This window comes from Rhinoderma darwinii, chromosome 1 (assembly GCF_050947455.1).
Source record: "Rhinoderma darwinii isolate aRhiDar2 chromosome 1, aRhiDar2.hap1, whole genome shotgun sequence".
In the NCBI taxonomy this organism is placed as follows: domain Eukaryota; kingdom Metazoa; phylum Chordata; class Amphibia; order Anura; family Rhinodermatidae; genus Rhinoderma; species Rhinoderma darwinii.
This window is the reverse complement of record NC_134687.1, coordinates 254,066,916-254,085,508: the sequence shown is the minus strand read 5'-3', so window position 1 is coordinate 254,085,508 and position 18,593 is coordinate 254,066,916. Positions and strand designations below refer to the sequence as shown.

General features: G+C 41.9%; 85 pseudogenes; all 85 read left to right on the top strand.

Moving 5' to 3' along the window:
• The first annotated feature begins 183 nt into the window (after positions 1 to 183).
• LOC142737302 (5S ribosomal RNA) lies at positions 184 to 302 on the top strand (annotated as a pseudogene).
• A 67-nt stretch (positions 303 to 369) lies between these two features.
• LOC142735299 (5S ribosomal RNA) lies at positions 370 to 488 on the top strand (annotated as a pseudogene).
• Positions 489 to 555: 67 nt separating this feature from the next.
• On the top strand, positions 556 to 674 carry LOC142735707 (5S ribosomal RNA; annotated as a pseudogene).
• A 67-nt stretch (positions 675 to 741) lies between these two features.
• On the top strand, positions 742 to 860 carry LOC142674838 (5S ribosomal RNA; annotated as a pseudogene).
• A 253-nt stretch (positions 861 to 1,113) lies between these two features.
• On the top strand, positions 1,114 to 1,232 carry LOC142704718 (5S ribosomal RNA; annotated as a pseudogene).
• A 253-nt stretch (positions 1,233 to 1,485) lies between these two features.
• LOC142692499 (5S ribosomal RNA) lies at positions 1,486 to 1,604 on the top strand (annotated as a pseudogene).
• A 253-nt stretch (positions 1,605 to 1,857) lies between these two features.
• LOC142737301 (5S ribosomal RNA) lies at positions 1,858 to 1,976 on the top strand (annotated as a pseudogene).
• A 67-nt stretch (positions 1,977 to 2,043) lies between these two features.
• Positions 2,044 to 2,162, top strand: LOC142735288 (5S ribosomal RNA; annotated as a pseudogene).
• A 67-nt stretch (positions 2,163 to 2,229) lies between these two features.
• LOC142735706 (5S ribosomal RNA) lies at positions 2,230 to 2,348 on the top strand (annotated as a pseudogene).
• Positions 2,349 to 2,415: 67 nt separating this feature from the next.
• LOC142667286 (5S ribosomal RNA) lies at positions 2,416 to 2,534 on the top strand (annotated as a pseudogene).
• A 67-nt stretch (positions 2,535 to 2,601) lies between these two features.
• Positions 2,602 to 2,720, top strand: LOC142685860 (5S ribosomal RNA; annotated as a pseudogene).
• Positions 2,721 to 2,787: 67 nt separating this feature from the next.
• LOC142735791 (5S ribosomal RNA) lies at positions 2,788 to 2,906 on the top strand (annotated as a pseudogene).
• Positions 2,907 to 2,973: 67 nt separating this feature from the next.
• On the top strand, positions 2,974 to 3,092 carry LOC142733035 (5S ribosomal RNA; annotated as a pseudogene).
• A 67-nt stretch (positions 3,093 to 3,159) lies between these two features.
• LOC142680971 (5S ribosomal RNA) lies at positions 3,160 to 3,278 on the top strand (annotated as a pseudogene).
• Positions 3,279 to 3,345: 67 nt separating this feature from the next.
• Positions 3,346 to 3,464, top strand: LOC142674991 (5S ribosomal RNA; annotated as a pseudogene).
• A 67-nt stretch (positions 3,465 to 3,531) lies between these two features.
• LOC142737155 (5S ribosomal RNA) lies at positions 3,532 to 3,650 on the top strand (annotated as a pseudogene).
• A 67-nt stretch (positions 3,651 to 3,717) lies between these two features.
• On the top strand, positions 3,718 to 3,836 carry LOC142726196 (5S ribosomal RNA; annotated as a pseudogene).
• Positions 3,837 to 3,903: 67 nt separating this feature from the next.
• On the top strand, positions 3,904 to 4,022 carry LOC142737050 (5S ribosomal RNA; annotated as a pseudogene).
• Positions 4,023 to 4,089: 67 nt separating this feature from the next.
• Positions 4,090 to 4,208, top strand: LOC142673957 (5S ribosomal RNA; annotated as a pseudogene).
• Positions 4,209 to 4,461: 253 nt separating this feature from the next.
• On the top strand, positions 4,462 to 4,580 carry LOC142738300 (5S ribosomal RNA; annotated as a pseudogene).
• Positions 4,581 to 4,647: 67 nt separating this feature from the next.
• On the top strand, positions 4,648 to 4,766 carry LOC142689183 (5S ribosomal RNA; annotated as a pseudogene).
• Positions 4,767 to 4,833: 67 nt separating this feature from the next.
• On the top strand, positions 4,834 to 4,952 carry LOC142729223 (5S ribosomal RNA; annotated as a pseudogene).
• A 67-nt stretch (positions 4,953 to 5,019) lies between these two features.
• LOC142737335 (5S ribosomal RNA) lies at positions 5,020 to 5,138 on the top strand (annotated as a pseudogene).
• A 67-nt stretch (positions 5,139 to 5,205) lies between these two features.
• LOC142737398 (5S ribosomal RNA) lies at positions 5,206 to 5,324 on the top strand (annotated as a pseudogene).
• Positions 5,325 to 5,391: 67 nt separating this feature from the next.
• On the top strand, positions 5,392 to 5,510 carry LOC142692257 (5S ribosomal RNA; annotated as a pseudogene).
• Positions 5,511 to 5,577: 67 nt separating this feature from the next.
• On the top strand, positions 5,578 to 5,696 carry LOC142684040 (5S ribosomal RNA; annotated as a pseudogene).
• Positions 5,697 to 5,763: 67 nt separating this feature from the next.
• On the top strand, positions 5,764 to 5,882 carry LOC142666054 (5S ribosomal RNA; annotated as a pseudogene).
• A 67-nt stretch (positions 5,883 to 5,949) lies between these two features.
• On the top strand, positions 5,950 to 6,068 carry LOC142693367 (5S ribosomal RNA; annotated as a pseudogene).
• A 67-nt stretch (positions 6,069 to 6,135) lies between these two features.
• LOC142666049 (5S ribosomal RNA) lies at positions 6,136 to 6,254 on the top strand (annotated as a pseudogene).
• A 253-nt stretch (positions 6,255 to 6,507) lies between these two features.
• On the top strand, positions 6,508 to 6,626 carry LOC142666477 (5S ribosomal RNA; annotated as a pseudogene).
• A 67-nt stretch (positions 6,627 to 6,693) lies between these two features.
• LOC142727171 (5S ribosomal RNA) lies at positions 6,694 to 6,812 on the top strand (annotated as a pseudogene).
• A 67-nt stretch (positions 6,813 to 6,879) lies between these two features.
• On the top strand, positions 6,880 to 6,998 carry LOC142668556 (5S ribosomal RNA; annotated as a pseudogene).
• Positions 6,999 to 7,065: 67 nt separating this feature from the next.
• Positions 7,066 to 7,184, top strand: LOC142708545 (5S ribosomal RNA; annotated as a pseudogene).
• Positions 7,185 to 7,251: 67 nt separating this feature from the next.
• LOC142688008 (5S ribosomal RNA) lies at positions 7,252 to 7,370 on the top strand (annotated as a pseudogene).
• A 67-nt stretch (positions 7,371 to 7,437) lies between these two features.
• LOC142737440 (5S ribosomal RNA) lies at positions 7,438 to 7,556 on the top strand (annotated as a pseudogene).
• Positions 7,557 to 7,810: 254 nt separating this feature from the next.
• LOC142674366 (5S ribosomal RNA) lies at positions 7,811 to 7,930 on the top strand (annotated as a pseudogene).
• A 67-nt stretch (positions 7,931 to 7,997) lies between these two features.
• On the top strand, positions 7,998 to 8,116 carry LOC142710693 (5S ribosomal RNA; annotated as a pseudogene).
• A 67-nt stretch (positions 8,117 to 8,183) lies between these two features.
• LOC142737727 (5S ribosomal RNA) lies at positions 8,184 to 8,302 on the top strand (annotated as a pseudogene).
• A 67-nt stretch (positions 8,303 to 8,369) lies between these two features.
• Positions 8,370 to 8,488, top strand: LOC142699976 (5S ribosomal RNA; annotated as a pseudogene).
• Positions 8,489 to 8,555: 67 nt separating this feature from the next.
• Positions 8,556 to 8,674, top strand: LOC142738030 (5S ribosomal RNA; annotated as a pseudogene).
• A 67-nt stretch (positions 8,675 to 8,741) lies between these two features.
• Positions 8,742 to 8,860, top strand: LOC142736101 (5S ribosomal RNA; annotated as a pseudogene).
• Positions 8,861 to 8,927: 67 nt separating this feature from the next.
• LOC142685417 (5S ribosomal RNA) lies at positions 8,928 to 9,046 on the top strand (annotated as a pseudogene).
• Positions 9,047 to 9,113: 67 nt separating this feature from the next.
• On the top strand, positions 9,114 to 9,232 carry LOC142668356 (5S ribosomal RNA; annotated as a pseudogene).
• A 253-nt stretch (positions 9,233 to 9,485) lies between these two features.
• On the top strand, positions 9,486 to 9,604 carry LOC142697484 (5S ribosomal RNA; annotated as a pseudogene).
• A 253-nt stretch (positions 9,605 to 9,857) lies between these two features.
• On the top strand, positions 9,858 to 9,976 carry LOC142738361 (5S ribosomal RNA; annotated as a pseudogene).
• A 67-nt stretch (positions 9,977 to 10,043) lies between these two features.
• LOC142695733 (5S ribosomal RNA) lies at positions 10,044 to 10,162 on the top strand (annotated as a pseudogene).
• Positions 10,163 to 10,229: 67 nt separating this feature from the next.
• LOC142737604 (5S ribosomal RNA) lies at positions 10,230 to 10,348 on the top strand (annotated as a pseudogene).
• Positions 10,349 to 10,415: 67 nt separating this feature from the next.
• LOC142732216 (5S ribosomal RNA) lies at positions 10,416 to 10,534 on the top strand (annotated as a pseudogene).
• Positions 10,535 to 10,601: 67 nt separating this feature from the next.
• LOC142711184 (5S ribosomal RNA) lies at positions 10,602 to 10,720 on the top strand (annotated as a pseudogene).
• A 67-nt stretch (positions 10,721 to 10,787) lies between these two features.
• On the top strand, positions 10,788 to 10,906 carry LOC142728734 (5S ribosomal RNA; annotated as a pseudogene).
• A 67-nt stretch (positions 10,907 to 10,973) lies between these two features.
• LOC142667859 (5S ribosomal RNA) lies at positions 10,974 to 11,092 on the top strand (annotated as a pseudogene).
• A 67-nt stretch (positions 11,093 to 11,159) lies between these two features.
• On the top strand, positions 11,160 to 11,278 carry LOC142666044 (5S ribosomal RNA; annotated as a pseudogene).
• A 67-nt stretch (positions 11,279 to 11,345) lies between these two features.
• On the top strand, positions 11,346 to 11,464 carry LOC142736927 (5S ribosomal RNA; annotated as a pseudogene).
• A 67-nt stretch (positions 11,465 to 11,531) lies between these two features.
• LOC142737025 (5S ribosomal RNA) lies at positions 11,532 to 11,650 on the top strand (annotated as a pseudogene).
• A 67-nt stretch (positions 11,651 to 11,717) lies between these two features.
• Positions 11,718 to 11,836, top strand: LOC142668545 (5S ribosomal RNA; annotated as a pseudogene).
• A 67-nt stretch (positions 11,837 to 11,903) lies between these two features.
• On the top strand, positions 11,904 to 12,022 carry LOC142702884 (5S ribosomal RNA; annotated as a pseudogene).
• A 67-nt stretch (positions 12,023 to 12,089) lies between these two features.
• Positions 12,090 to 12,208, top strand: LOC142687997 (5S ribosomal RNA; annotated as a pseudogene).
• Positions 12,209 to 12,275: 67 nt separating this feature from the next.
• On the top strand, positions 12,276 to 12,394 carry LOC142738222 (5S ribosomal RNA; annotated as a pseudogene).
• Positions 12,395 to 12,648: 254 nt separating this feature from the next.
• Positions 12,649 to 12,768, top strand: LOC142674355 (5S ribosomal RNA; annotated as a pseudogene).
• Positions 12,769 to 12,835: 67 nt separating this feature from the next.
• Positions 12,836 to 12,954, top strand: LOC142695722 (5S ribosomal RNA; annotated as a pseudogene).
• A 75-nt stretch (positions 12,955 to 13,029) lies between these two features.
• On the top strand, positions 13,030 to 13,148 carry LOC142737603 (5S ribosomal RNA; annotated as a pseudogene).
• A 67-nt stretch (positions 13,149 to 13,215) lies between these two features.
• Positions 13,216 to 13,334, top strand: LOC142724676 (5S ribosomal RNA; annotated as a pseudogene).
• A 67-nt stretch (positions 13,335 to 13,401) lies between these two features.
• Positions 13,402 to 13,520, top strand: LOC142737693 (5S ribosomal RNA; annotated as a pseudogene).
• A 67-nt stretch (positions 13,521 to 13,587) lies between these two features.
• On the top strand, positions 13,588 to 13,706 carry LOC142736100 (5S ribosomal RNA; annotated as a pseudogene).
• A 67-nt stretch (positions 13,707 to 13,773) lies between these two features.
• Positions 13,774 to 13,892, top strand: LOC142685406 (5S ribosomal RNA; annotated as a pseudogene).
• Positions 13,893 to 13,959: 67 nt separating this feature from the next.
• Positions 13,960 to 14,078, top strand: LOC142687117 (5S ribosomal RNA; annotated as a pseudogene).
• A 253-nt stretch (positions 14,079 to 14,331) lies between these two features.
• LOC142729442 (5S ribosomal RNA) lies at positions 14,332 to 14,450 on the top strand (annotated as a pseudogene).
• A 67-nt stretch (positions 14,451 to 14,517) lies between these two features.
• On the top strand, positions 14,518 to 14,636 carry LOC142733024 (5S ribosomal RNA; annotated as a pseudogene).
• Positions 14,637 to 14,703: 67 nt separating this feature from the next.
• On the top strand, positions 14,704 to 14,822 carry LOC142672378 (5S ribosomal RNA; annotated as a pseudogene).
• A 253-nt stretch (positions 14,823 to 15,075) lies between these two features.
• LOC142687975 (5S ribosomal RNA) lies at positions 15,076 to 15,194 on the top strand (annotated as a pseudogene).
• Positions 15,195 to 15,261: 67 nt separating this feature from the next.
• LOC142703183 (5S ribosomal RNA) lies at positions 15,262 to 15,380 on the top strand (annotated as a pseudogene).
• Positions 15,381 to 15,819: 439 nt separating this feature from the next.
• On the top strand, positions 15,820 to 15,938 carry LOC142737601 (5S ribosomal RNA; annotated as a pseudogene).
• Positions 15,939 to 16,005: 67 nt separating this feature from the next.
• Positions 16,006 to 16,124, top strand: LOC142725185 (5S ribosomal RNA; annotated as a pseudogene).
• Positions 16,125 to 16,191: 67 nt separating this feature from the next.
• Positions 16,192 to 16,310, top strand: LOC142737599 (5S ribosomal RNA; annotated as a pseudogene).
• Positions 16,311 to 16,377: 67 nt separating this feature from the next.
• LOC142732205 (5S ribosomal RNA) lies at positions 16,378 to 16,496 on the top strand (annotated as a pseudogene).
• Positions 16,497 to 16,563: 67 nt separating this feature from the next.
• On the top strand, positions 16,564 to 16,682 carry LOC142711173 (5S ribosomal RNA; annotated as a pseudogene).
• A 67-nt stretch (positions 16,683 to 16,749) lies between these two features.
• On the top strand, positions 16,750 to 16,868 carry LOC142728727 (5S ribosomal RNA; annotated as a pseudogene).
• Positions 16,869 to 16,935: 67 nt separating this feature from the next.
• LOC142737333 (5S ribosomal RNA) lies at positions 16,936 to 17,054 on the top strand (annotated as a pseudogene).
• A 67-nt stretch (positions 17,055 to 17,121) lies between these two features.
• LOC142666039 (5S ribosomal RNA) lies at positions 17,122 to 17,240 on the top strand (annotated as a pseudogene).
• A 67-nt stretch (positions 17,241 to 17,307) lies between these two features.
• Positions 17,308 to 17,426, top strand: LOC142671142 (5S ribosomal RNA; annotated as a pseudogene).
• A 67-nt stretch (positions 17,427 to 17,493) lies between these two features.
• LOC142737024 (5S ribosomal RNA) lies at positions 17,494 to 17,612 on the top strand (annotated as a pseudogene).
• Positions 17,613 to 17,679: 67 nt separating this feature from the next.
• LOC142668533 (5S ribosomal RNA) lies at positions 17,680 to 17,798 on the top strand (annotated as a pseudogene).
• A 67-nt stretch (positions 17,799 to 17,865) lies between these two features.
• Positions 17,866 to 17,984, top strand: LOC142708534 (5S ribosomal RNA; annotated as a pseudogene).
• A 67-nt stretch (positions 17,985 to 18,051) lies between these two features.
• LOC142687007 (5S ribosomal RNA) lies at positions 18,052 to 18,170 on the top strand (annotated as a pseudogene).
• Positions 18,171 to 18,237: 67 nt separating this feature from the next.
• LOC142738221 (5S ribosomal RNA) lies at positions 18,238 to 18,356 on the top strand (annotated as a pseudogene).
• Positions 18,357 to 18,593: the final 237 nt, after the last annotated feature.

Below are 18,593 nucleotides of genomic sequence, written 5' to 3'. Positions count from 1 at the left end.
AATGGCCATTCTAAGCTGAATATCCCTGCTCTTGTTAGATCGCAGAAGTTACACAGCTTAACGCCTCGCTAGTACCAGTGTGGGAGACTGTCTGGGAATCCATGGTGCGGTTGACTTTTTATTATGTCGTTTAGATTTTGTTTCACAATAGATTAAATAGGACTATGGATTAAAGCATTTAATGTCAATGGCCATTCTAAGCTGAATGTGCCTGCTCTCGTCAGATCGCAGAAGTTACACAGCTTAAGGCCTCGCTAGTACCAGTGTGGGAGACTGTCTGGGAATCCATGGTGCGGTTGACTTTTTATTATGTCGTTTAGATTTTGTTTCACAATAGATTAAATAGGACTATGGATTAAAGCATTTAACGTCAATGGCCATTCTAAGCTGAATGTGCCTGCTCTCGTCAGAACGCAGAAGTTACACAGCTTAAGGCCTCGCTAGTACCAGTGTGGGAGACTGTCTGGGAATCCGTGGTGCGGTTGAATTTTTATTATGTCGTTTAGATTTTGTTTCACAATCGATTAAAAAGGACTATGGATTAAAGCATTTAATGTCAATGGCCATTCTAAGCTGAAGGTCCCTGCTCTCGTCAGATCGCAGAAGTTACACAGCTTAAGGCCTCGCTAGTACCAGTGTGGGAGACTGTCTGGGAATCCGTGGTGCGGTTGACTTTTTACTATGTTGTTTAGATTTTGTTTCACAATAGATTAAATAGGACTATGGATTAAGGCTTTTAATGTCAATGGCCATTCTAAGCTGAATGTGCCTGCTCTCGTCAGATCGCAGAAGTTACACAGCTTAAGGCCTCGCTAGTACCAGTGTGGGAGACTGTCTGAGAATCCGTGGTGCGGTTGAATTTTTATTGTGTCGTTTAGATTTTGTTTCACAATCGATTAAAAAGGACTATGGATTAACGCCTTTAATGTCAATGGCCATTCTAAGCTGAATGTCCCTGCTCTTGTTAGATCGCAGAAGTTACACAGTTTAACGCCTCGCTAGTACCAGTGTGGGAGACTGTCTGGGAATCCGTGGTGCGGTTGACTTTTTATTATGTCGTTTAGATTTTGTTTCACAATAGATTAAATAGGACTATGGATTAAAGCATTTAACGTCAATGGCCATTCTAAGCTGAATGTGCCTGCTCTGGTCAGAACGCAGAAGTTACACAGCTTAAGGCCTCGCTAGTACCAGTGTGGGAGACTGTCTGAGAATCCGTGGTGCGGTTGAATTTTTATTGTGTCGTTTAGATTTTGTTTCACAATCGATTAAAAAGGACTATGGATTAAAGCCTTTAATGTCAATGGCCATTCTAAGCTGAATGTCCCTGCTCTTGTTAGATCGCAGAAGTTACACAGCTTAACGCCTTGCTAGTACCAGTGTGGGAGACTGTCTGGGAATCCGTGGTGCGGTTGACTTTTTATTATGTCGTTTAGATTTTGTTTCACAATAGATTAAATAGGACTATGGATTAAGGCTTTTAATGTTAATGGCCATTCTAAACTGAATGTGCCTGCTCTCGTCAGATCGCAGAAGTTACACAGCTTAAGGCCTCGCTAGTACCAGTGTGGGAGACTGTCTGGGAATCCGTGGTGCGGTTGAATTTTTATTGTGTCGTTTAGATTTTGTTTCACAATCGATTAAAAAGGACTATGGATTAAAGCCTTTAATGTCAATGGCCATTCTAAGCTGAATATCCCTGCTCTTGTTAGATCGCAGAAGTTACACAGCTTAACGCCTCGCTAGTACCAGTGTGGGAGACTGTCTGGGAATCCATGGTGCGGTTGACTTTTTATTATGTCGTTTAGATTTTGTTTCACAATAGATTAAATAGGACTATGGATTAAAGCATTTAATGTCAATGGCCATTCTAAGCTGAATGTGCCTGCTCTCGTCAGATCGCAGAAGTTACACAGCTTAAGGCCTCGCTAGTACCAGTGTGGGAGACTGTCTGGGAATCCATGGTGCGGTTGACTTTTTATTATGTCGTTTAGATTTTGTTTCACAATAGATTAAATAGGACTATGGATTAAAGCATTTAACGTCAATGGCCATTCTAAGCTGAATGTGCCTGCTCTCGTCAGAACGCAGAAGTTACACAGCTTAAGGCCTCGCTAGTACCAGTGTGGGAGACTGTCTGGGAATCCGTGGTGCGGTTGAATTTTTATTATGTCGTTTAGATTTTGTTTCACAATCGATTAAAAAGGACTATGGATTAAAGCATTTAATGTCAATGGCCATTCTAAGCTGAAGGTCCCTGCTCTCGTCAGATCGCAGAAGTTACACAGCTTAAGGCCTCGCTAGTACCAGTGTGGGAGACTGTCTGGGAATCCGTGGTGCGGTTGACTTTTTACTATGTTGTTTAGATTTTGTTTCACAATAGATTAAATAGGACTATGGATTAAGGCTTTTAATGTCAATGGCCATTCTAAGCTGAATGTGCCTGCTCTCGTCAGATCGCAGAAGTTACACAGCTTAAGGCCTCGCTAGTACCAGTGTGGGAGACTGTCTGGGAATCCGTGTTGCGGTTGACTTTTTATTATGTAGTTTAGATTTTGTTTCACAATCGATTAAAAAGGACTATGGATTAAGGCTTTTAATGTTAATGGCCATTCTAAGCTGAATGTGCCTGCTCTCGTCAGATCGCAGAAGTTACACAGCTTAAGGACTCGCTAGTACCAGTGTGGGAGACTGTCTGGGAATCCGTGGTGCGGTTGACTTTTTATTATGTCGTTTAGATTTTGTTTCACAATCGATTAAAAAGGACTATGGATTAAAGCATTTAATGTCAATGGCCATTCTAAGCTGAATGTCCCTGCTCTCGTCAGATCGCAGAAGTTACTCAGCTTAAGGCCTCGCTAGTACCAGTGTGGGAGACTGTCTGGGAATCCGTGGTGCGGTTGACTTTTTATTATGTCGTTTAGATTTTGTTTCACAATCGATTAAAAAGTACTATGGATTAAAGCATTTAATGTCAATGGCCATTCTAAGCTGAATGTGCCTGCTCTCGTCAGATCGCAGAAGTTACACAGCTTAAGGCCTCGCTAGTACCAGTGTGGGAGACTGTCTGGGAATCCGTGGTGTGGTTGACTTTTGATTATGTCGTTTAGATTTTGTTTCACAATAGATTAAATAGGACTTTGGATTAAAGCATTTAACGTCAATGGCCATTCTAAGCTGAATGTGCCTGCTCTCGTTAGATCGCAGAAGTTACACAGCTTAACGCCTCGCTAGTACCAGTGTGGGAGACTGTCTGGGAATCCGTGGTGCGGTTGACTTTTTATTATGTCGTTTAGATTTTGTTTCACAATAGATTAAATAGGACTATGGATTAAAGGATTTAACGTCAATGGCCATTCTAAGCTGAATGTGCCTGCTCTCGTCAGATCGCAGAAGTTACACAGCTTAAGTCCTCGCTAGTACCAGTGTGGGAGACTGTCTGGGAATCCGTGGAGCGGTTGAATTTTTATTATGTCGTTTAGATTTTGTTTCACAATCGATTAAAAAGGACTATGGATTAAAGCATTTAATGTCAATGGCCATTCTAAGCTGAATGTGCCTGCTCTTGTCAGATCGCAGAAGTTACACAGCTTAAGGCCTCGCTAGTACCAGTGTGGGAGACTGTCTGGGAATCCGTGGTGCGGTTGACTTTTTATTATGTCGTTTAGATTTTGTTTCACAATAGATTAAATAGGACTATGGATTAAAGCATTTAACGTCAATGGCCATTCTAAGCTGAATGTGCCTGCTCTCGTCAGAACGCAGAAGTTACACAGCTTAAGGCCTCGCTAGTACCAGTGTGGGAGACTGTCTGGGAATCCGTGGTGCGGTTGACTTTTTATTATGTCGTTTAGATTTTGTTTCACAATCGATTAAAAAGGACTATGGATTAAAGCATTTAATGTCAATGGCCATTCTAAGCTGAATGTGCCTGCTCTCGTCAGATCGCAGAAATTACACAGCTTAAGGCCTCGCTAGTACCAGTGTGGGAGACTGTCTGGGAATCCATGGTGCGGTTGACTTTTTATTATGTCGTTTAGATTTTGTTTCACAATAGATTAAATAGGACTATGGATTAAAGCATTTAACGTCAATGGCCATTCTAAGCTGAATGTGCCTGCTCTCGTCAGAATGCAGAAGTTACACAGCTTAAGGCCTCGCTAGTACCAGTGTGGGAGGCTGTCTGGGAATCCGTGGTGCGGTAGACTTTTTATTATGTCGTTTAGATTTTGTTTCACAATCGATTAAAAAGGACTATGGATTAAAGCATTTAATGTCAATGGCAATTCTAAGCTGAATGTGCCTGCTCTCGTTAGATCGCAGAAGTTACACAGCTTAAGCCCTCGCTAGTACCAGTGTGGGAGAGTGTCTGGGAATCCGTGGTGCGGTTGACTTTTTATTATGTCGTTTAGATTTTGTTTCACAATAGATTAAATAGGACTATGGATTAACGCATTTAACGTCAATGGCCATTCTAAGCTGAATGTGCCTGCTCTCGTCAGATCGCAGAAGTTACACAGCTTAAGGCCTCGCTAGTACCAGTGTGGGAGACTGTCTGGGAATCTGTGGTGCGGTTGAATTTTTATTATGTCGTTTAGATTTTGTTTCACAATCGATTAAAAAGGACTATGGATTAAAGCATTTAATGGCAATGGCCATTCTAAGCTGAATGTCCCTGCTCTCGTCAGATCGCAGAAGTTACACAGCTTAAGGCCTTGCTAGTACCAGTGTGGGAGACTGTCTGGGAATCCGTGGTGCGGTTGTGTTTTTATTATGTTGTTTAGATTTTGTTTCACATTCGATTAAAAAGGACTATGGATTAAAGCATTTAATGTCAATGGCCATTCTAAGCTGAATGTGCCTGCTCTCGTCAGACCGCAGAAGTTACACAGCTTAAGGCCTCGCTAGTACCAGTGTGGGAGACTGTCTGGGAATCCGTGGTGCAGTTGACTTTTTATTATGTCGTTTAGATTTTGTTTCACAATCGATTAAAAAGGACTATGGATTAAAGCATTTAATGTCAATGGCCATTCTAAGCTGAATGTGCCTGCTCTCGTCAGATCGCAGAAGTTACACAGCTTAAGGCTTTGCTAGTACCAGTGTGGGAGACTGTCTGGGAATCCGTGGTGCGGTTGACTTTTTATTATGTCGTTTAGATTTTGTTTCACAATAGATTAAATAGGACTATGGATTAAAGCATTTAACGTCAATGGCCATTCTAAGCTGAATGTGCCTGCTCTCGTCAGAACGCAGAAGTTACACAGCTTAAGGCCTCGCTAGTACCAGTGTGGGAAACTGTCTGGGAATCCGTGGTGCGGTTGAATTTTTATTATGTCGTTTAGATTTTGTTTCACAATCGATTAAAAAGGACTATGGATTAAAGCATTTAATGTCAATGGCCATTCTAAGCTGAATGTGCCTCCTCTCGTCAGACCGCAGAAGTTACACAGCTTAAGGCCTCGCTAGTACCAGTGTGGGAGACTGTCTGGGAATCCGTGGTGCGGTTGACTTTTTATTATGTCGTTTAGATTTTGTTTCACAATCGATTAAAAAGGACTATGGATTAAAGCATTTAATGTCAATGGCCATTCTAAGCTGAATGTGCCTGCTCTCGTCAGATCGCAGAAGTTACACAGCTTAAGGCTTTGCTAGTACCAGTGTGGGAGACTGTCTGGGAATCCGTGGTGCATTTGACTTTTTATTATGTCGTTTAGATTTTGTTTCACAATAGATTAAATAGGACTATGGATTAAAGCATTTAACGTCAATGGCCATTCTAAGCTGATTGTGCCTGCTCTCGTCAGAACGCAGAAGTTACACAGCTTAAGGCCTCGCTAGTACCAGTGTGGGAAACTGTCTGGGAATCCGTGGTGCGGTTGAATTTTTATTATGTCGTTTAGATTTTGTTTCACAATCGATTAAAAAGGACTATGTATTAAAGCATTTAATGTCAATGGCCATTCTAAGCTGAATGTCCCTGTTCTCGTCAGATCGCAGAAGTTACACAGCTTAAGGCCTCGCTAGTACCAGTGTGGGAGACTGTCTGGGAATCCGTGGTGTGGTTGAATTTTTATTATGTCGTTTAGATTTTGTTTCACAATAGATTAAATAGGACTATGGATTAAAGCATTTAACGTCAATGGCCATTCTAAGCTGATTGTGCCTGCTCTCGTCAGAACGCAGAAGTTACACAGCTTAAGGCCTCGCTAGTACCAGTGTGGGAAACTGTCTGGGAATCCGTGGTGCGGTTGAATTTTTATTATGTCGTTTAGATTTTGTTTCACAATCGATTAAAAAGGACTATGGATTAAAGCATTTAATGTCAATGGCCATTCTAAGCTGAATGTGCAAGCTCTCGTTAGATTGCAGAAGTTACACAGCTTAACGCCTCGCTAGTACCAGTGTGGGAGACTGTCTGGGAATCCGTGGTGCGGTTGACTTTTTATTATGTCGTTTACATTTTGTTTCACAATAGATTAAATAGGACTATGGAGTAAAGCATTTAACGTCAATGGCCATTCTAAGCTGAATGTGCCTGCTCTCGTCAGATCGCAGAAGTTACACAGCTTAAGGCCTCGCTAGTACCAGTGTGGGAGACTGTCTGGGAATCCGTGGTGTGGTTGAATTTTTATTATGTCGTTTAGATTTTGTTTCACAATCGATTAAAAAGGACTATGGATTAAAGCATTTGATGTCAATGGCCATTCTAAGCTGAATGTCCCTGCTCTCGTCAGATCGCAGAAGTTACACAGCTTAAGGCCTCGCTAGTACCAGTGTGGGAGACTGTCTGGGAATCCGTGGTGCGGTTGACTTTATATTATGTTGTTTAGATTTTGTTTCACAATCGATTAAAAAGGACTATGGATTAAAGCATTTAATGTCTATGGCCATTCTAAGCTGAATGTGCCTGCTCTCGTCAGATCGCAGAAGTTACACAGCTTAAGGCCTCGCTAGTACCAGTGTGGGAGACTGTCTGGGAATCCGTGGTGCGGCTGACTTTTTATTATGTCGTTTAGATTTTGTTTCACAATAGATTAAATAGGACTATGGATTAAAGCATTTAACGTCAATGGCCATTCTAAGCTCAATGTGCCTGCTCTCGTCAGAACGCAGCAGTTACACAGCTTAAGGCCTCGCTAGTACCAGTGTGGGAGACTGTCTTGGAATCCGTGGTGCGGTTGAATTTTTATTATGTCGTTTAGATTTTGTTTCACAATCGATTAAAAAGGACTATGGATTAAAGCATTTAATGTCAATGGACATTCTAAGCTGAATGTCCCTGCTCTCGTCAGATCGCAGAAGTTACACAGCTTAAGACCTCGCTAGTACCAGTGTGGGAGACTGTCTGGGAATCCGTGGTGCGGTTGACTTTTTATTATGTTGTTTAGATTTTGTTTCACAATAGATTAAATAGGACTATGGATTAAGGCTTTTAATGTCAATGGCCATTCTAAGCTGAATGTGCCTGCTCTGGTCAGAACGCAGAAGTTACACAGCTTAAGGCCTCGCTAGTACCAGTGTGGGAGACTGTCTGGGAATCCGTGGTGCGGTTGACATTTTTATTGTGTCGTTTAGATTTTGTTTCACAATCGATTAAAAAGGACTATGGATTAAAGCCTTTAATGTCAATGGCCATTCTAAGCTGAATGTCCCTGCTCTTGTTAGATCGCAGAAGTTACACAGCTTAACGCCTCGCTAGTACCAGTGTGGGAGACTGTCTGGAAATCCGTGGTGCGGTTGACTTTTTATTATGTCGTTTAGATTTTGTTTCACAATAGATTAAATAGGACTATGGATTAAAGCATTTAACGTCAATGGCCATTCTAAGCTGAATGTGCCTGCTCTCGTCGAGATCGCAGAAGTTACACAGCTTAAGGCCTCGCTAGTACCAGTGTGGGAGACTGTCTGGGAATCCGTGGTGCGGTTGAATTTTTATTATGTCGTTTAGATTTTGTTTCACAATCGATTAAAAAGGACTATGGATTAAAGCATTTAATGTCAATGGCCATTCTAAGCTGAATGTCCTTACTCTCGTCAGATCGCAGAAGTTACACAGCTTAAGGCCTCGCTAGTACCAGTGTGGGAGACTGTCTGGGAATCCGTGGTGCGGTTGCCTTTTTATTATGTCGTTTAGATTTTGTTTCACAATCGATTAAAAAGGACTATGGATTAAAGCATTTAATGTCAATGGCCATTCTAAGCTGAATGTTCCTGCTCTCGTCAGATCGCAGAAGTTACACAGCTTAAGGCCTCGCTAGTACCAGTGTGGGAGACTGTCTGGGAATCCGTAGTGCGGTTGACTTTTTATTATGTCGTTTAGATTTTGTTTCACAATCGATTAAAAAGGACTATGGATTAAAGCATTTAATGTCAATGGCCATTCTAAGCTGAATGTGCCTGCTCTCGTCAGATCGCAGAAGTTACACAGCTTAAGGCCTCGCTAGTACCAGTGTGGGAGACTGTCTGGGAATCCGTGGTGCGGTTGACTTTTTATTATGGCGTTTAGATTTTGTTTCACAATCGATTAAAAAGGACTATGGATTAAAGCATTTAATGTCAATGGCCATTCTAAGCTGAATGTGCCTGCTCTCGTTAGATCACAGAAGTTACACAGCTTAAGGCCTCGCTAGTACCAGTGTGGGAGACTGTCTGGGAATCCGTGGTGCGGTTGACTTCTTATTATGTCGTTTAGATTTTGTTTCACAATAGATTAAATAGGACTATGGATTAAAGCATTTATCGTCAATGGCCATTCTAAGCTGAATGTGCATGCTCTCGTCAGAACGCAGAAGTTACACAGCTTAAGGCCTCGCTAGTACCAGTGTGGGAGACTGTCTGGGAATCCGTGGTGCGGTTGACTTTTTATTATGTTGTTTAGCTTTTGTTTCACAATAGATTAAATAGGACTATGGATTAAGGCTTTTAATGTCAATGGCCATTCTAAGCTGAATGTGCCTGCTCTCGTCAGATCGCAGAAGTTACACAGCTTAAGCCCTCGCTAGTACCAGTGTGGGAGATTGTCTGGGAATCCGTGGTGCGGTTGACTTTTTATTATGTTGTTTAGATTTTGTTTCACAATCGATTAAAAAGGACTATGGATTAAAGCATTTAATGTCAATGGCCATTCTAAGCTGAATGTGCCTGCTCTCGTCAGATCGCAGAAGTTACACAGCTTAAGGCCTCGCTAGTACCAGTGTGGGAGACTGTCTGGGAATCCGTGGTGTGGCTGACTTTTTATTATGTCGTTTAGATTTTGTTTCACAATAGATTAAATAGGACTATGGATTAAAGCATTTAACGTCAATGGCCATTCTAAGCTCAATGTGCCTGCTCTCGTCAGAACGCAGCAGTTACACAGCTTAAGGCCTCGCTAGTACCAGTGTGGGAGACTGTCTTGGAATCCGTGGCGCGGTTGAATTTTTATTATGTCGTTTAGATTTTGTTTCACAATCGATTAAAAAGGACTATGGATTAAAGCATTTAATGTCAATGGACATTCTAAGCTGAATGTCCCTGCTCTCGTCAGATCGCAGAAGTTACACAGCTTAAGGCCTCGCTAGTACCAGTGTGGGAGACTGTCTGGGAATCCGTGGTGCGGTTGAATTTTTATTGTGTCGTTTAGATTTTGTTTCACAATCGATTAAAAAGGACTATGGATTAAAGCCTTTAATGTCAATGGCCATTCTAAGCTGAATGTCCCTGCTCTTGTTAGATCGCAGAAGTTACACAGCTTAACGCCTCGCTAGTACCAGTGTGGGAGACTGTCTGGGAATCCGTGGTGCGGTTGACTTTTTATTATGTCGTTTAGATTTTGTTTCACAATAGATTAAATAGGACTATGGATTAAAGCATCTAACGTCAATGGCTATTCTAAGCTGAATGTGCCTGCTCTCGTCAGATCGCAGAAGTTACACAGCTTAAGGCCTCGCTAGTACCAGTGTGGGAGACTGTCTGGGAATCCGTGGTGCGGTTGAATTTTTATTTTTTCGTTTAGATTTTGTTTCACAATCGATTAAAAAGGACTATGGATTAAAGCATTTAATGTCAATGGCCATTCTAAGCTGAATGTCCCTACTCTCGTCAGATCGCAGAAGTTACACAGCTTAAGGCCTCGCTAGTACCAGTGTGGGAGACTGTCTGGGAATCCGTGGTGCGGTTGCCTTTTTATTATGTCGTTTAGATTTTGTTTCACAATCGATTAAAAAGGACTATGGATTAAAGCATTTAATGTCAATGGCCATTCTAAGCTGAATGTGCCTGCTCTCGTCAGATCGCAGAAGTTACACAGCTTAAGGCCTCGCTAGTACCAGTGTGGGAGACTGTCTGGGAATCCGTAGTGCGGTTGACTTTTTATTATGTCGTTTAGATTTTGTTTCACAATCGATTAAAAAGGACTATGGATTAAAGCATTCAATGTCAATGGTCATTCTAAGCTGAATGTGCCTGCTCTCGTCAGATCGCAGAAGTTACACAGCTTAAGGCCTCGCTAGTACCAGTTTGGGAGACTGTCTGGGAATCCGTGGTGCGGTTGACTTCTTATTATGTCGTTTAGATTTTGTTTCACAATAGATTAAATAGGACTATGGATTGAAGCATTTATCGTCAATGGCCATTCTAAGCTGAATGTGCATGCTCTCGTCAGAACGCAGAAGTTACACGGCTTAAGGCCTCGCTAGTACCAGTGTGGGAGACTGTCTGTGAATCCGTGGTGCGGTTGAATTTTTATTATGTCGTTTAGATTTTGTTTCACAATCGATTAAAAAGGACTATGGATTAAAGCATTTAATGTCAATGGCCATTCTAAGCTGAATGTGCCTGCTCTCGTCAGACCGCAGAAGTTACACAGCTTAAGGCCTCGCTAGTACCAGTGTGGGAGACTGTCTGGGAATCCGTGGTGCGGTTGACTTTTTATTATGTCGTTTAGATTTTGTTTCACAATCGATTAAAAAGGACTATGGATTAAAGCATTTAATGTCAATGGCCATTCTAAGCTGAATGTGCCTGCTCTCGTCAGAGCGCAGAAGTTACACAGCTTAAGGCTTTGCTAGTACCAGTGTGGGAGACTGTCTGGGAATCCGTGGTGCGGTTGACTTTTTATTATGTCGTTTAGATTTTGTTTCACAATAGATTAAATAGGACTATGGATTAAAGCATTTAACGTCAATGGCCATTCTAAGCTGATTGTGCCTGCTCTCGTCAGAACGCAGAAGTTACACAGCTTAAGGCCTCGCTAGTACCAGTGTGGGAAACTGTCTGGGAATCCGTGGTGCGGTTGAATTTTTATTATGTCGTTTAGATTTTGTTTCACAATCGATTAAAAAGGACTATGTATTAAAGCATTTAATGTCAATGGCCATTCAAAGCTGAATGTCCCTGTTCTCGTCAGATCACAGAAGTTACACAGCTTAAGGCCTCGCTAGTACCAGTGTGGGAGACTGTCTGGGAATACGTGGTGCGGTTGACTTTTTATTATGTTGTTTAGATTTTGTTTCACAATAAATTAAATAGGACTATGGATTAAGGCTTTTAATGTCAATGGCCATTCTAAGCTGAATGTGCCTGCTCTCGTCAGATCGCAGAAGTTACACAGCTTAAGGCCTCGCTAGTACCAGTGTGGGAGACTGTCTGGGAATCCGTGGTGCGGCTGACTTTTTATTATGTCGTTTAGATTTTGTTTCACAATCGATTAAAAAGGACTATGGATTAAAGCATTTAATGTCTATGGCCATTCTAAGCTGAATGTGCCTGCTCTCGTCAGATCGCAGAAGTTACACAGCTTAAGGCCTCGCTAGTACCAGTGTGGGAGACTGTCTGGGAATCCGTGGTGCGGCTGACTTTTTATTATGTCGTTTAGATTTTGTTTCACAATAGATTAAATAGGACTATGGATTAAAGCATTTAACGTCAATGGCCATTCTAAGCTCAAAGTGCCTGCTCTCGTCAGAACGCAGCAGTTACACAGCTTAAGGCCTCGCTAGTACCAGTGTGGGAGACTGTCTTGGAATCCGTGGTGCGGTTGAATTTTTATTATGTCGTTTAGATTTTGTTTCACAATCGATTAAAAAGGACTATGGATTAAAGCATTTAATGTCAATGGACATTCTAAGCTGAATGTCCCTGCTCTCGTCAGATCGCAGAAGTTACACAGCTTAAGACCTCGCTAGTACCAGTGTGGGAGACTGTCTGGGAATCCGTGGTGCGGTTGACTTTTTATTATGTTGTTTAGATTTTGTTTCACAATAGATTAAATAGGACTATGGATTAAGGCTTTTAATGTCAATGGCCATTCTAAGCTGGATGTGCCTGCTCTGGTCAGAACGCAGAAGTTACACAGCTTAAGGCCTCGCTAGTACCATTGTGGGAGACTGTCTGGGAATCCGTGGTGCGGTTGACATTTTTATTGTGTCGTTTAGATTTTGTTTCACAATCGATTAAAAAGGACTATGGATTAAAGCCTTTAATGTCAATGGCCATTCTAAGCTGAATGTCCCTGCTCTTGTTAGATCGCAGAAGTTACACAGCTTAACGCCTCGCTAGTACCAGTGTGGGAGACTGTCTGGGAATCCGTGGTGCGGTTGACTTTTTATTATGTCGTTTAGATTTTGTTTCACAATAGATTAAATAGGACTATGGATTAAAGCATTTAACGTCAATGGCCATTCTAAGCTGAATGTGCCTGCTCTCGTCGAGATCGCAGAAGTTACACAGCTTAAGGCCTCGCTAGTACCAGTGTGGGAGACTGTCTGGGAATCCGTGGTGCGGTTGAATTTTTATTATGTCGTTTAGATTTTGTTTCACAATCGATTAAAAAGGACTATGGATTAAAGCATTTAATGTCAATGGCCATTCTAAGCTGAATGTCCCTACTCTCGTCAGATCGCAGAAGTTACACAGCTTAAGGCCTCGCTAGTACCAGTGTGGGAGACTGTCTGGGAATCCGTGGTGCGGTTGCCTTTTTATTATGTCGTTTAGATTTTGTTTCACAATCGATTAAAAAGGACTATGGATTAAAGGATTAAAGCATTTAATGTCAATGGCCATTCTAAGCTGAATGTGCCTGCTCTCGTCAGATCGCAGAAGTTACACAGCTTAAGGCCTCGCTAGTACCAGTGTGGGAGACTGTCTGGGAATCCGTAGTGCGGTTGACTTTTTATTATGTCGTTTAGATTTTGTTTCACAATCGATTAAAAAGGACTATGGATTAAAGCATTTAATGTCAATGGCCATTCTAAGCTGAATGTGCCTGCTCTCGTCAGATCGCAGAAGTTACACAGCTTAAGGCCTCGCTAGTACCAGTTTGGGAGACTGTCTGGGAATCCGTGGTGCGGTTGACTTTTTATTATGGCGTTTAGATTTTGTTTCACAATCGATTAAAAAGGACTATGGATTAAAGCATTTAATGTCAATGGCCATTCTAAGCTGAATGTGCCTGCTCTCGTTAGATCACAGAAATTACACAGCTTAAGGCCTCGCTAGTACCAGTGTGGGAGACTGTCTGGGAATCCGTGGTGCGGTTGACTTCTTATTATGTCGTTTAGATTTTGTTTCACAATAGATTAAATAGGACTATGGATTAAAGCATTTATCGTCAATGGCCATTCTAAGCTGAATGTGCATGCTCTCGTCAGAACGCAGAAGTTACACAGCTTAAGGCCTCGCTAGTACCAGTGTGGGAGACTGTCTGGGAATCCGTGGTGCGGTTGACTTTTTATTATGTTGTTTAGCTTTTGTTTCACAATAGATTAAATAGGACTATGGATTAAGGCTTTTAATGTCAATGGCCATTCTAAGCTGAATGTGCCTGCTCTCGTCAGATCGCAGAAGTTACACAGCTTAAGCCCTCGCTAGTACCAGTGTGGGAGATTGTCTGGGAATCCGTGGTGCGGTTGACTTTTTATTATGTCGTTTAGATTTTGTTTCACAATCGATTAAATAGGACTATGGATTAAAGCATTTAACGTCAATGGCCATTCTAAGCTGAATGTGCATGCTCTCGTCAGATCGCAGAAGTTACACAGCTTAAGGCCTCGCTAGTACCAGTGTGGGAGACTGTCTGGGAATCCGTGGTGCGGTTGAATTTTTATTATGTCGTTTAGATTTTGTTTCACAATCGATTAAAAAGGACTATGGATTAAGCCATTTAATGTCAATGCCCATTCTAAGCTGAATGTCCATGCTCTCGTCAGATCGCAGAAGTTACACAGCTTAATGCCTCGCTAGTACCAGTGTGGGAGACTGTCTGTGAATCCGTGGTGCGGTTGACTTTTTATTATGTCGTTTAGATTTTGTTTCACAATCGATTAAAAAGGACTATGGATTAATGCATTTAATGTCAATGGCCATTCTAAGCTGAATGTGCCTGCTCTCGTCAGATCGCAGAAGTTACACAGCTTAAGGCCTCGCTAGTACCAGTGTGGGAGACTTTCTGGGAATCCGTGGTGTGGTTGACTTTTTATTATGTCGTTTAGATTTTGTTTCACAATCGATTAAAAAGGACTATGGATTAAAGCATTTAATGTCAATGGCCATTCTAAGCTGAATGTGCCTGCTCTCGTCAGATCGCAGAAGTTACACAGCTTAAGGCCTCGCTAGTACCAGTGTGGGAGACTGTCTGGGAATCCGTGGTGTGGTTGACTTTTTATTATGTCGTTTAGATTTTGTTTCACAATCGATTAAAAAGGACTATGGATTAAAGCATTTAATGTCAATGGCCATTCTAAGCTGAATGTGCCTGCTCTCGTCAGATCGCAGAAGTTACACAGCTTAAGGCCTCGCTAGTACCAGTGTGGGAGACTGTCTGGGAATCCGTGGTGCGGCTGCCTTTTTATTATGTCGTTTAGATTTTGTTTCACAATAGATTAAATAGGACTATGGATTAAAGCATTTAACGTCAATGGCCATTCTAAGCTCAATGTGCCTGCTCTCGTCAGAACGCAGCAGTTACACAGCTTAAGGCCTCGCTAGTACCAGTGTGGGAGACTGTCTTGGAATCCGTGGCGCGGTTGAATTTTTATTATGTCGTTTAGATTTTGTTTCACAATCGATTAAAAAGGACTATGGATTAAAGCATTTAATGTCAATGGACATTCTAAGCTGAATGTCCCTGCTCTCGTCAGATCGCAGAAGTTACACAGCTTAAGACCTCGCTAGTACCAGTGTGGGAGACTGTCTGGGAATCCGTGGTGCGGTTGACTTTTTATTATGTTGTTTAGATTTTGTTTCACAATAGATTAAATAGGACTATGGATTAAGGCTTTTAATGTCAATGGCCATTCTAAGCTGTATGTGCCTGCTCTGGTCAGAACGCAGCAGTTACACAGCTTAAGGCCTCGCTAGTACCAGTGTGGGAGACTGTCTGGGAATCCGTGGTGCAGTTGAATTTTTATTGTGTCGTTTAGATTTTGTTTCACAATCGATTAAAAAGGACTATGGATTAAAGCCTTTAATGTCAATGGCCATTCTAAGCTGAATGTCCCTGCTCTTGTTAGATCGCAGAAGTTACACAGCTTAACGCCTCGCTAGTACCAGTGTGGGAGACTGTCTGGGAATCCGTGGTGCGGTTGACTTTTTATTATGTCGTTTAGATTTTGTTTCACAATAGATTAAATAGGACTATGGATTAAAGCATTTAACGTCAATGGCTATTCTAAGCTGAATGTGCCTCCTCTCGTCAGATCGCAGAAGTTACACAGCTTAAGGCCTCGCTAGTACCAGTGTGGGAGACTGTCTGGGAATCCGTGGTGCGGTTGAATTTTTATTATGTCGTTTAGATTTTGTTTCACAATCGATTAAAAAGGACTATGGATTAAAGCATTTAATGTCAATGGCCATTCTAAGCTGAATGTGCCTGCTCTCGTCAGATCGCAGAAGTTACACAGCTTAAGGCCTCGCTAGTACCAGTGTGGGAGACTGTCTGGGAATCCGTAGTGCGGTTGACTTTTTATTATGTCGTTTAGATTTTGTTTCACAATCGATTAAAAAGGACTATGGATTAAAGCATTCAATGTCAATGGTCATTCTAAGCTGAATGTGCCTGCTCTCGTCAGATCGCAGAAGTTACACAGCTTAAGGCCTCGCTAGTACCAGTGTGGGAGACTGTCTGGGAATCCGTGGTGCGGTTGACTTTTTATTATGTCGTTTAGATTTTGTTTCACAATCGATTAAAAAGGACTATGGATTAAAGCATTTAATGTCAATGGCCATTCTAAGCTGAATGTGCCTGCTCTCGTCAGATCGCAGAAGTTACACAGCTTAAGGCCTCGCTAGTACCAGTGTGGGAGACTGTCTGGGAATCCGTAGTGCGGTTGACTTTTTATTATGTCGTTTAGATTTTGTTTCACAATCGATTAAAAAGGACTATGGATTAAAGCATTCAATGTCAATGGTCATTCTAAGCTGAATGTGCCTGCTCTCGTCAGATCGCAGAAGTTACACAGCTTAAGGCCTCGCTAGTACCAGTTTGGGAGACTGTCTGGGAATCCGTGGTGCGGTTGACTTCTTATTATGTCGTTTAGATTTTGTTTCACAATAGATTAAATAGGACTATGGATTGAAGCATTTATCGTCAATGGCCATTCTAAGCTGAATGTGCATGCTCTCGTCAGAACGCAGAAGTTACACGGCTTAAGGCCTCGCTAGTACCAGTGTGGGAGACTGTCTGTGAATCCGTGGTGCGGTTGAATTTTTATTATGTCGTTTAGATTTTGTTTCACAATCGATTAAAAAGGACTATGGATTAAAGCATTTAATGTCAATGGCCATTCTAAGCTGAATGTGCCTGCTCTCGTCAGACCGCAGAAGTTACACAGCTTAAGGCCTCGCTAGTACCAGTGTGGGAGACTGTCTGGGAATCCGTGGTGCGGTTGACTTTTTATTATGTCGTTTAGATTTTGTTTCACAATCGATTAAAAAGGACTATGGATTAAAGCATTTAATGTCAATGGCCATTCTAAGCTGAATGTGCCTGCTCTCGTCAGATCGCAGAAGTTACACAGCTTAAGGCTTTGCTAGTACCAGTGTGGGAGACTGTCTGGGAATCCGTGGTGCGGTTGACTTTTTATTATGTCGTTTAGATTTTGTTTCACAATAGATTAAATAGGACTATGGATTAAAGCATTTAACGTCAATGGCCATTCTAAGCTGATTGTGCCTGCTCTCGTCAGAACGCAGAAGTTACACAGCTTAAGGCCTCGCTAGTACCAGTGTGGGAAACTGTCTGGGAATCCGTGGTGCGGTTGAATTTTTATTATGTCGTTTAGATTTTGTTTCACAATCGATTAAAAAGGACTATGTATTAAAGCATTTAATGTCAATGGCCATACAAAGCTGAATGTCCCTGTTCTCGTCAGATCGCAGAAGTTACACAGCTTAAGGCCTCGCTAGTACCAGTGTGGGAGACTGTCTGGGAATACGTGGTGCGGTTGCCTTTTTATTATGTTGTTTAGATTTTGTTTCACAATAAATTAAATAGGACTATGGATTAAGGCTTTTAATGTCAATGGCCATTCTAAGCTGAATGTGCCTGCTCTCGTCAGATCGCAGAAGTTACACAGCTTAAGGCCTCGCTAGTACCAGTGTGGGAGACTGTCTGGGAATCCGTGGTGCGGCTGACTTTTTATTATGTCGTTTAGATTTTGTTTCACAATCGATTAAAAAGGACTATGGATTAAAGCATTTAATGTCTATGGCCATTCTAAGCTGAATGTGCCTGCTCTCGTCAGATCGCAGAAGTTACACAGCTTAAGGCCTCGCTAGTACCAGTGTGGGAGACTGTCTGGGAATCCGTGGTGCGGCTGACTTTTTATTATGTCGTTTAGATTTTGTTTCACAATAGATTAAATAGGACTATGGATTAAAGCATTTAACGTCAATGGCCATTCTAAGCTCAATGTGCCTGCTCTCGTCAGAACGCAGCAGTTACACAGCTTAAGGCCTCGCTAGTACCAGTGTGGGAGACTGTCTTGGAATCCGTGGTGCGGTTGAATTTTTATTATGTCGTTTAGATTTTGTTTCACAATCGATTAAAAAGGACTATGGATTAAAGCATTTAATGTCAATGGACATTCTAAGCTGAATGTCCCTGCTCTCGTCAGATCGCAGAAGTTACACAGCTTAAGACCTCGCTAGTACCAGTGTGGGAGACTGTCTGGGAATCCGAGGTGCGGTTGACTTTTTATTATGTTGTTTAGATTTTGTTTCACAATAGATTAAATAGGACTATGGATTAAGGCTTTTAATGTCAATGGCCATTCTAAGCTGGATGTGCCTGCTCTGGTCAGAACGCAGAAGTTACACAGCTTAAGGCCTCGCTAGTACCATTGTGGGAGACTGTCTGGGAATCCGTGGTGCGGTTGACATTTTTATTGTGTCGTTTAGATTTTGTTTCACAATCGATTAAAAAGGACTATGGATTAAAGCCTTTAATGTCAATGGCCATTCTAAGCTGAATGTCCCTGCTCTTGTTAGATCGCAGAAGTTACACAGCTTAACGCCTCGCTAGTACCAGTGTGGGAGACTGTCTGGGAATCCGTGGTGCGGTTGAATTTTTATTATGTCGTTTAGATTTTGTTTCACAATCGATTAAAAAGGACTAT